Here is a 12436-nt window from a genome sequence, read left to right as displayed (position 1 = left end):
GCCATGGCCTCTTCCGTTAGTCTGGAAGGATTGTTCATCATGCTGCCAGAAAGCTCCTTTCCATCCCTGATTCTTCCCTTCCCTGATTCTATGTCTACACACCACTCCTTTTTGATCTTTTACTTAGGAGGCTTAACAGACAATTATTCATCCAATGGGAAGATAAAACAGGGTATTTGTTAACTTCTAAACTTGGCAATTTTTATATATCTTTATATATAGCTCATTAACTTAGGTGTCAAAAAATTCTGTTTTAATCTAAGTAGCCCAAGCTGCCAATTGTTTGACATCATCATCATCTTCTGTCCTCCTAGAAGATGCTGCTTGGGATCGATGTGCGATGGAAGACATGCTTGGCAATCTATCTGGCTGTGCTGAGAGGGAGGAAGAAGGCACATTTGGGAAGTCAAATGTTTGTTATCTTCTTATTTAATTCCTCCTGCTCCAATTCCCCAAGTACTGCCATCAACTCATCCTCATCAAAGTCATTGTTCTAGTTTGCTAATGCTGCCAGAATGCAGAACACCAGAGATGGATTGGCTTTTATAAAAGGGGATTTATTTGGTTATGCAGTTACAGTCTTAAAGCCATAAAGTGTCCAAGGTAGCACATCAGCAATCAGTACCTTCACGGGAGGATGGCCAATGGTGTCCGGAAAACCTCTGTTAGCTGGGAAGGCACTTGGCTGGCGTCTGCTCCAAAGTTCTGGTTTCAAAATGGCTTTCTCCCAGGACATTCCTCTCTAGGCTGCAGTTCCTCAAAAATGTCACTCTTAGTTGTACTTGGGGCATTTGTCCTCTCTTAGCTTCTCCAGAGCAAGAGTCTGCTTTCAATGGCCATCTTCAAACTGTCTCTCATCTGCAGCTCCTGTGCTTTCTTCAGTGTCCCTCTTGGCTGTAGCTCCTCTTCAAAACATCACTCACAGCTGCACTGAGTTCCTTCTGTTATGTCAGCTCATTTATATGGCTCCACTGATCAATTTAGACCCACCCTGAATGTGCAGAGCAACACCTCCATGGAAATTATCCAATTAGAGTCATCGCCCACAGCTGGGTGGGGCACATTCCAAAGAAACACTCAAAGAATTACAATCTAATCAACACTGATAACATCTGCCCACATTTTATAAGATTACATCAAAGATAATGGTGTTTGGGGGACACAATATATTCAAACTGGCACAGTCATCTCAGAAAATGCTTCTGAGATTTCTTGGGCAATATCCTGTTTCTCTGTGATGTCTTGCATCAAATCATCTGTTTTGTTTGGATCTATGTTTTCATGAACTGCTTTCATCACTTTTGCCACAAAGCCCATATTCCTTAACATCTGTGTTGGTGTATGAGTTTCCCAAGGCTTCTCTCTGGAACTCTGGTGGAAAGTATGCCATCAATCTGAGTGAGCTGCTTCTCAAACCTTTTCTTTCTCTTTAATGCCTCTAATACAGGGTTAGAGTTCAGGAAAATGTCCAAATCAAGTCATCATCAAGGCAATGCTTTCTTCCCGAAAACTGGCTACTGGCAATCCTTGGCTCCTCTGCCACCTGGCAAGGCACATGGCATCATCTACTGGTCTCTCCCTTCTCTTCTAGGTTTCCTTACTTTCAGCTCTTTGCTCTCATGGCTCTCTCCGCTCTCTCTCTCTCTCTTTTCATGGGGTTCACAGTTCAATGAGAAAAGAAAATATAAAACAAACAGACAAAAATTTGGAGACCTGTGTACAGCTGTTAAAATGTTGATGTGAGAACTATCATCTTCTGTCACTTTCTTAAACCAAAGGAGCTGACACTCAAATGACAAAGTGATTTATAAAACTAAAGTTACTTTAAAACCACATAAAAGCTCTTGCTGGGGTTGAAACTGTGAGGTGGAAACCTCAGGAGCTGTCAGTGGCTCTGTTTCATGCTTAGGGTAGGTCTGCAGCAAGAGAATGGAACTGTAACTCAGAAAAGCAGAGGTGAGAGAGCAGAGCAGTGGCGGCTGTGAGCTCCTCATTCCAGTCGGTTGTTCAACTCTTCCTTAGATGCATGGGAGCAGTCACTGCCTGCTGAACAGTTACAACTATTGACATTCTTCAAAAGGTTCCGCTCTGAACCCTGTCCAGGTGCTGCAGGCCTCAGTGGACATCTTCAAATCCAGAGAATGGAGGGGCAAGAGCTTCCCCTGTGTGATGCCAAAACCAACAAAGCCCCATAGATCAGGTTCTTGCCAGGGAATGCACCTCTCTGATCTCTGCTCATGACAGAAGCCTGGCTAAGATGACTGATATCAGAGTAAGAATAGCTGTGGGGCGCGTTGTCAATCCATCCCCCATCTCTGCATCTACCTGACTGACAAGAAAAAACAGTGGGACCTCCTCAGTTTTATATTCTGTAGAAAAGTCTTCACTGAGTTATATTCTTTATGCTATACCTCCGTTTTAAAACCAAGATTTTTATAAGGAAAGACCATGTACACTCTAAAACCACTATATAGCTAAAAAGTCTAAATACTTTATAAAATCACTATCAAGGTCATTGCCAATTATGCTATTCAGTGTACCTTATGTAAGGACTTACATGATTGGCTTAACAGAATTCAATACCAAGAAACAGTTTATCTTTCCTGTCAACTGTTAATGTTTTCCTTTTATTCTTTATCACATAATTAGAATTTTATAACTTCCACTCTACCCTTTTTGCTTTACTGCCAAAAAGCCAAGAAACAAAATGTGGACACATTTGTGAACACATAAATACAGTTATCTAAAACTTTGGTATTATTTCCTTATTTCTGTATAATAATTTTATTATAAGTGTGTTTATTATAATTCTGATTATAGTTGCGTATAACTGGCAAATAAAATGATAAATAAATGTACAATAAATGTAGCTGAGGTATAACTCACAAACAAAGAATAAATAAAGCAAGTAAAATGGCCTCAGCATTGACTTTGTATATAGATTATTTTAACCTCTGGGAGGAAAGATTGACAGAATAAAAGGCATCCATCCTTTATAACTCAACTCTCTGCCTTCTCCTTACCTATTTCTCCAAATGCCATGACAAAGTAATTGTCATACCCTGCCTTATACCACCATTTTAATTAACAATCACTTTTCCTTGAAGAGAAAAAAGAAACTAAAATAAATCATTTTTAATTCTAGGCAGATTTGCTCAGAGAAAATAGGCTGTAATTTATCAGGGATTTTATTATTTAATTCACAATAGAAGGGATATTATCTGTTTTGTTGAGAGTTGTATCTCCAGCACCTAAAGCAGCATATGGCACAGAGTAGACAATCAACAGCTGAATGAATACATGAAGTGTTATTGGTATACCATCTTTTGTCTTAGAATCCATGATAAAACAATTAAGGAAATTTGCTATTGTTCTTTTAAGTCCTTTTAGCCTATTTTCATTGAGGTTCTCTTTAGAATCAGTTTTAAATCAGCAGGCCAGATGCCACTGCAATCAATACTGCATAATTTTGTAAATCCTATTTTTTTCAGTCAGTGTTGTGGAGGGCCTAAGGTTATTTATGCTTTATATAAAACTCGAGAAAAATCAAAGTCCCAAGTTTTCTGAGGCCACAAATGTTATATTGAACCTAAATAAAATATTATAAATTTTCATTTTTACAAAGTTCAAAAACCTACCTTCTCTTTTAAAAGTCGGAAGAGGATCCGTGGTATTATGCACAAAACATAGAGTACTATTGTGTGCTGATTACGTAAGCTAAGGCCACAGCAGAAGGCACCAATTCTAGCTATCTGAAAATAAATAAAAGAAAAATAATCTAAGTTAAAAATTCACCTAAAATTCTAAGTAAGCATAATAATGAAAAGCTATTCTTTATATTAAAATCAAGCACATGTACCATAGATAAGGTTCAAATCAACCTGTTAGGCACAAGCAGTCATGCTTTAACAGGCACTAAAATTTATCACCATTAGTTTTACTAACATTTTTTCATTCTCCTTGTGTTATAGCTGTTTATCTTTAAATGACTGTCTTCAAACTTACTTTTAATAGGACTTTGTGTACTTCTTATTCAAGTAAAATCTGTAACTGAAGTTCAACAATTCGTTCTACTTTTACTTTTTCTCCTATGAAATTAAATAAGTGAAACATAACATCTTAAAACAAAAACAAAAACAAAAAAAAAATACCACATAAAAGAAGTAAGGACAAAATCATTTTTGAATTTTTTGAGTTTCATTCATTTGAATGAAGATTTTACATTGTCCTTCCTATTTTCTTTCTGTCATGGACCAGAGAAAATGTTCTTGGAAACCACTGATCTAACCAAGTGCCAAGGAACCCTGGGGATAACCGAATGATTGTGTGTGTGGAATTGAAATAACTTTTTCTCTAACTTGGCTGTAAAGAATAGTAGTCCTTCCTTATATTTAATTTTTATTTTTATAGGGTAGTCCTTCCTTATATTTAATTTTTATTTTTATAGAGTTTCTTTATTAAAATGATACAGGCAGTATTGATTTCATCTTTCCTAAATCAAAGGGGGTATTATCAGTTAGGCATTCCAAAGGAAGAGCGTGATCTTAGACCTATGAAATGAAAGCACACACCTTAAATGCAAAACTCTGGGTTGCTTCTGTCAGAAAAGCTAGTAGCACTTAGATTAAATTTCTGAAGGCAGTTTTTCTCCCAGACAGCTGAGAATGTTATTATAAATCAATCTAGACATAAAAGTTCATAATAAGCATTTATTGGATTTTTTATGACTGTAAAATTCTCATTTTTTTTCAGATGCTTTTTCAAAACATGTTTTTTTCTCCCCTGGCTTTATGAATAATGATACTACTAAGTGATGTAACTATTGGATAAATATAGTCAGAAATCTTAGTGTTTATTGGGTTTAGCAATAAGAGTCTGAGATATAGTATTTAACTTTTTAAGAGCTAGATTATTGTGAAAAATAATTCTGTAACTTCCTCTAACATGAGAACCAAAGTCATATCACATTAGTCTTTGATATTTAGGCTTGTTTTAAGAAGTATTAATAGGGCAAAGTTCTCACAAAGGTAAGCATTGATCACAAAGAAAGAACCTTAGAAGACTTAGAAAAAATGCCAGGTAAATTAGTTAATACTACAGATCTCCACATAACTGCTGTCTGTTAATCTCAAATTTTGCACATCTCAAACCAAACCAATCATCTTCTTCCTTAGTTTCTCCCTCCAAGTTTTGACAGAGACACCAGCATTTTTCCGACTGTCAAAGGAAGATAGCACAAGGATTATGAAAGTGCATGGGCATTCTGACTCAGATAGAATTGGATTTGAATGCTGGCTTTAAGACTTTTGCGAGTGGGTTACTTCTCTGAGCTTCAGTTTCCTTTTCTGTGAAAACGGAATAATGATTCCAATCTCATAGTGTTGTGATGGGGATTAAATGAGCTGTTGGATGTAAAGCAAGCAATAAAGAAGAGTGAGTATTGTGAGAAATTCTGGCATAATCTTTTACGCTTCCATTCTTTTCTTGCTAATAGCCAGTCTTTAAAAAAACCTATGATGTCTTTTCTTGCCAATATTTCCTAGATAACCTTCCTTTATATTCTTACAAAGGAATAGCTATTAATTCATTACATTATATTTGGATTACTGCATATATCACTTAGCTAATATCTTTCTTTTCTAAATACACTTTTTTAAAATATGGAAAGATAAATCTGAAATCTTAGAACACTGATTTCTTTATGTCATTTCCCTGCTTTGGAACCTTATTAGCTTCCTAAATTTTTCAGAACCATGTTTAATTGCTTGTTTGACTTTCAATACCATTTAGAGGAGTCAGTTTGTCATAGTGAAAAGAGCATGGATTTTGGATTGAAATAAAAGTAGATTCCAGCACTTGGTACAACACCTACTAGATGTTGAATAAGTAACCTGACTTTCCTGAGTTGCAATTTACTCACCTGTAAAATAATGTCTACCTCAGAATTTTTGTAAGAATTAAATGAGATAGTTCATATAAAGTATCTGGACAATCAGTAGACTGTTTCTTTCCTCCAGTCTTTATAATTTCCTCTGCCCCACCTACCCAGTCTTAAACCTGTCTGCTTTCCTGCCTTTACTTTCTGTTAACTTTGAGGCTGCATTTCTCACTGATTGAACATGCATTTGATACCTGTGTACCTTTACCCAAACAAATCAGGTGTTCCTTCCTAACACAGCTGAAGTCCTCCCTTCTCTGTTCATCCAGCATCGATCACTCCAGCTTGGGCTAATTAATCTCTTTCTTTCCTGAATTTGTATTGCTCTTTCAGGCGGTAACACAAGCTGAGCACTACCCTACCCTTCAATTGTTTTATGCACCTGTGTACTGGGTCTCTAAGTAGATTGTAGAAAACTTGAGGGGATAGAGTATACTTTATTTTTCTTGCCTCCCCCTTGATAGATGCTCAGTAAATTTTGATTTCTGGATTTACTCAGGGCTTCATAGTTTGAGCTCAAACATTCTGAGGTTCCTATAACTTTAACTTAGGTTGAATGTATGTTGCCTTTAGGCTGAGTTGCTTATGTACGTTTAAAGCCCCAGGCTCTTTTGTTTCCTATAGCCTCTTTTCCACTTCTGTGGGACACACAGGTGTTCGCAGTAGCAAGGGCAACTTGCTTACGTCTTTTTCACTCCTATTGCTCTGGAAGGCCCTGGGTTTGTGTAGGGGTGTGCCACTGTGAGCAGTCATATGTAGCCAGTTAGTTGAGGAATCTCACTCCTTACCATGTAGCCATGAACTGCCTTTTGTTTTCCAATAACTGCTATGTTGATTCCCTTTTTCTTTGAGGAGCAGTTCCTTTAATTACAACTTGTCCAGATATCTTTACTTTTCAGTATTTTTTTTTGAGCCATTTTAATCCTATACAATTTAAAATTTCAATCTCAATTCAGCATTTTCCTCCTCTCCCACCAACACAGACTAAATCTGTCTTTGGTTGTAGTTGGTAGTGAGGGGGTGGTCTCATTATACACTTATCCCTCCCCTCTCTTTAAGGGCTAGCTCTTCAGTTCTTGGTGCAAGTAGAACGGCCAGCAAAAGGAGGAAACATCTCTTACTTATCCGGGTAGGGTTGCCGTCTTTTCCCTGATTGGATAACCCTGCTTTCCTGGTTACTGGAGACTTGCTATTGGTCGTGTCTCTGAGGCGCCTTTCCTAATGTTGGCTGTCTCACGGTAAGCATCTGTAGAGTGCCCTGGAGGGTTCCACATGGCCCTCCAGCTGCCCAGTTCCCTGATGTGCCAGCAGGTCTGGCTGGCTTCAAGGGTGACGTCTACCTCCCCCCACTTTGGGGTTTAATAATCTGCAGCTGCCATTTTGAAGTTCTTAGTAACTTTATCTTTGAGTTTGTGTTTTGTAAGTGAAGTCCTATGGGACAATGGAACATGGGGTGGGGGCGGAGCTTAAAGCCTGAGCTCCTGTGTGGTTCCTCTTTGCGGTCTCCCCACCGCCCCTGGCCCAGGATGTCCTAGGCACACTTACTGCTCCTAGAGCTCTCTAGCGCCCAGAGCTTTGCCAAACTCCCTCTGTACCAGCTGTGCTGTGGCTTCCCTCTCTGGAGCAGTGGCATGTGTGTGTGTCGATGGGCCAGGAAAGGAGGTGACATGGTGACTTTGGCAGGTGACTCAGCAGGACCTCTCGGCTGCCATTCTCCGCTCTCTCGCATCCAGGCAGCCAACACAGCATCCCCGTGCAATCCCTTGGGGTGATACTTGTCAGCTGTGGGTTGGGGACAAGGAAGGGCAGGAAAAGGGGAGATTGGATCCCCTCCCCCTCCATTTTCATTTTGCATTGGGCCTTAAGTTATTTGACATCTCTGCATGCAAGATCTGCCGCTGGCCCCTCTGCCACCGATCACTTTACCTTAGGTTTGTGAAAGACAAATCGGAGTCACGTTTGAAGACTACATTTTATTCCGGACACTGAAAGTTTTGCTGCAGCAAGGAAGCCAGGTCACTTGCAAAACTGAAAGCAGCTTCCAGCTTCTAGAGATGGCAAGCAATTTTTATAAACATGAAAAGGAAGTTAGTACCAGATTTGTGGCTCTGATGGGTCCGTGAGTCTTTCTCTATGTCATTTTATCAACCTCTACCAAAGTAGATCAGTCCCCTGCTGCCTGGGATGCCCTCTTGCAGGGGGATACAAATCAGATCAAACCCAGCCATTTTCTTTGAGGTGTCCACTCAACAAACTCCCCCTCCCTGGAAAATCAAAAAGTATGTTTGTGATGCCAGTTGGTGGAAATATAAGCTGCTCCACTGGTCCCTTCTCAACCCCAGCATCTCTCCATTCTTTCCCTCCCTCCTTATGTTTACAATCACAAATCTTGAACTTCCCAAAGGCTACCACCCATACCTCTCACTCTCAGTTCTCTTCTTATATGGATGGGGTGAAGGTGGTGATGCTGATGGGGAGAAGTGGTTTTTGGTAGGTCACCTCTCAGTGATCCTTGAGGGAAGGTGGTTGGTCATACCTAAGTTTTGGTTACTTACCAGCACCTCTGAGGCTAGATTATGTAGCACTATCTTGGGCCTTAGCTGCAGTTTGGGGCAAAAGTAAAATTCCATTTGGCACCCTGTTCATAAAGAATGGAAAATGCACTTTGGATTCTATCAGCTTTATTATCAAAGACATTTTATTAATTAGTCAAGAAACTCACAAACTTAGGCACCTTTTGAAGGGCAAATCTCACATAAACTAGTGGTAACAATAATAGCTACCAATTATTGCACTCCACTTCATTCACACACACACGTGTGCACACCTACGCACACAAACATGAGGCTCAAAGGAGCTAAACATTTTGCTGAAATTTGCACAGCTAGTATGTGGTACAGCCAGGAATCATGCCTGGACCCTCCAATTTGAAAGCTCTACTCCTAACCACTACCCAGTGCTGCCTCTGGCCAAGGACAGAGCTTGAGCACTTATAATTAGAAACATTGTTCACATAAAAGAAAATACAATGATAGTCAATTAAGGACTTACTTCTTTTAAGGCAGGAATAAAAATATCACTGACAGTATTTCCTCTAAGCCTCCAACCCACAGTTGTACTAAATGATGTAGGCCCATCAGACTATATTTCTTCTTAATCATAGACTCATGTCTATAAAACCTGAGAAGTTTCAGAGGAGGCTTTGGATTTTTTCCCTTAAAAGAAATAAATTTCAGGAATAACCTAAAAAAAAACATAAATATGAAAATTTTTAGGATAGTAATGTTTTCTAAAGGGAATATAAATCTAGAGTTTTCTTATAGCAAGAGTGCTTCATCTTTTAGAGCAGCTGTTTCACTGGGGATATAATCAAGGGTGGGTAAGAAAGATATTAAATTTGTATGATCAGATTTATTGTCTGGTAAACCATGTTTTTTTTTTTACTAAGGGTTTTTGTTTTTTTTTTAATTAAATTCAGTTTTATTGAAATACATTCACACACCATACAATCATCCATGGTATACAATCCACTGTCCACAGTATGATCACATAGTTATGCGTTCATCACCACAATCTATCTCTGAACATTTTCCTTACATCAGAAAGAACCAGAACGAGAATAAAAAATAAAACTGAAAAAAGAACACCCAAATCATCCCTCCATCCCACCCCACTTGTCCTTTAGTTTTTATCCCCATTTTTCTACTCATCCATACACTAGATAAAGGAGGTGTGATCCACAAGGTCTTCACAATCACACTGTCACCCCTTGTAATCTACATTATTATATAATTGTCTTCAGGAGTCCAGACTGCTGGGTTGGAGTTTGGTAGTTTCAGGTATTTACTTCTAGTTATTCCAATACATTAAAACCTAAGATGTGTTATTTATATAGTGCATAAGAATGTCCACCAGAGTGACCTCTCGACTCCATTTGAAATCTCTCAGCCACTGAAACTATTTCGTCTCATTTTGCATCCCCCTTTTGGTCAAGAAGATACTCTCAGTCCCACGAAGCCGGGTCCAGATTCATCCCCAGGAGTCATATTCTGCGTTGCCAGGGAGAATTACAACCCTGGGAGTCGGGTCCCATGTAGGGGGAGGGCAGCGAGTTCACCTGTCAAGGTGGCTCAGTTAGAGAGAGAGAGGGCCACATCTAAGCAACAAAGAGGTACTCAGGGGGAGACTCTTAGGCACAATTATATGCAAGTTTAGACTCTCCTTTGCAGTAATGAGCTTCATAAGGGCAAGTCCCATGATCGAGGGCTCAGCACATCAAACCGCCAGTCCCAATGTTTGTGACAACATCAACACCAGTCCAGGTGAGGATGTCCAACACATCCTCCGCACCTTTCCCCAGATCCTCGGGGCTGGGGAGGGGGAGGCTGTAAATATATTTTTTATTATCTGCCCAAAATACTCTGGGATGTGTTACTATTTCACTCCAGACTATGCTAACCTACCGTATCTCACTTCCTATTCAAAGTTCCATGAAATTGTGGTGTTTGAACAAATCGACTGTAGAGTTGTACCATTTAGAAAATTTAGATCCTGTACCAAATAGGTATGTCTTCCCTTGGTCTCATATGGAAGTTGAAGTTTTAAAACAGAATCAGTTTCAACCTTTACCCTTTGGCCTGGCTTGCCCTGGTCTTAACCAGACCTGCTTCATTCATATTACTAATTGAAGTCTGGGCTCTTTTTCAGCTTTTTTTTTGTTTTTTTAACAGTGGCTGTGTGCACTAATACTGACATTCATATCTGCTGAGCTCTAGCTGTGAGTTTCAGGTGTCTCAGAAATATGCATTGTTACTAAGGATTATTTTTAAAACAGCTTTTGTCGTGTTTCTTAAGTTTCTTCTTGGAGTCTGTAAAAACTGATTATTTACAACATTTGTTTTCCAACCAGGAAGTAGAAATGGTCATTTCTAATTAGCCTTAATATTCAGTTTGAGATCAACTATTGTTTCTCTCCGTTAATATGGACAATTTACTATTGTCTGAGGCCTCTCTCTTCTCCTTTAAAGTTCTGATTTAAACAGGATATTTTCATCTCAGCTTGGCCTCATCTTTATGGATACCCTATGGGCAGCAATATAGTTCGATGGCTTTGGCATCGCGCAGACCTGGGTTTGAATATTGCCTCCTTCTCTGAATATGTGTGTGACCTTAGACAGGTTGCTTATATACTCTCAGCTTTCCTTTTTGCCTCTGTATATGGGGCTGCTGATAGCTATCACATACACTTGTGAGGATTAAATAAACTAATGCATGTAAAGCACTTAGCACAGTACTTGGCATAGAGTGAAAAAAATATTATGTTCCTTTTTAATTTACTAAGAAAAAAATACTGACATATTTGGCAGTTTTATCATGTATTGGTTTATTTGTCCTAATTCATTTGAAGTTACCTATTTAACTGTTAACCCTAGCTTTATGAAGCTGATGTTAGTGTCAGACTAGTGAAGGCTTCTGAATGGGTTTTTATGGAGAGACTGTGGTAAGTAGATTCAATTTGAAAAATATCAGTGAATTACAAAAATAAAGTAAGTTGTGCAGGTTGTTTTTTTTCTTCATGGTGAATGTGAACAGAATGTTAGAGAGAGTACCTTTTATCCAACTTGAAAGATAGGGACACTTTCTTCTCATATTTAGAAGAAATCACTTCAGTTCCAAATGTATGGCTCTTCTGTAGAGACAATAATGGGAAATGTTAACTCTGTAAATCTTTTCTACCTTTACAAAACCATTGAAAACCATGTGCTCTAAATGACAGTGCATACAAGGAAATGTACAATCCAATGAGGCTGAAATAGAGGATTCATCACGGGGAGTGGTCTCTACTTTGTTGAGCTGCCCAGCCAAGACCTACTCTAATACGGCTTCCTGCACCTCCCCAGTGCTGTCCACTCCATTCCCAGACACCTGCTGCTCCATGGTATTCTTGCCTGTATTTTCTTCTCCACCTATCCAAAGACTATACATTATTCAAGGCACAGAGTACCACTTTCAACATAAAGTCTTTTCTGATGATCTCAGAAATTGTTATTTTTTTATCTGAATTTATAGATTTACTGGATATATAAGGTTATCAAACAGTGAAGAGGTCCATTGCCTGGGGAGCCTCTATTTCCTCTCCATCTTGATTTCTGCAGTTTGCTGGGGTATCTAGCAGCACACTGATGATATGATAATGTAACATTTATTGAGCACCTACTAAATCAGGCACCATGCTAAGCTCTTTCTATACATTATCTCATTTAATCTTTATAACCATCCTATGAAGTTACTATTAGTATTATTATCCCTATTTTATAGGTGAGGAAACCAAAGCTTGGGCATAATTCAGAGACCTCACACTTGCCTGAGTTCATATAGCTAGTCAGTGGCATAGTCTAGATTTGAAAAGAAGTCTGCTTCACAGGTCACCAACATTAGGATTCTGCTCCTCACTCTTGGCTTCCTTTTGAGATTTTGGGAAAGTGAAAATTTTCCCCT

At 38.9% G+C, this 12436-nt stretch overlaps 1 pseudogene; it reads right to left on the bottom strand.

Moving 5' to 3' along the window:
* Positions 1-258: 258 nt before the first annotated feature.
* On the bottom strand, positions 259-7793 carry LOC119542666 (annotated as a pseudogene).
* Between the last annotated feature and the right edge of the window lie 4643 nt (positions 7794-12436).

The sequence above is a fragment of the Choloepus didactylus genome, chromosome 8 (genome assembly GCF_015220235.1).
Source record: "Choloepus didactylus isolate mChoDid1 chromosome 8, mChoDid1.pri, whole genome shotgun sequence".
NCBI lineage: Eukaryota > Metazoa > Chordata > Mammalia > Pilosa > Megalonychidae > Choloepus > Choloepus didactylus.
Note: the sequence above shows the minus strand (reverse complement) of the source record. Positions and strands in the feature narration are given on the sequence as shown.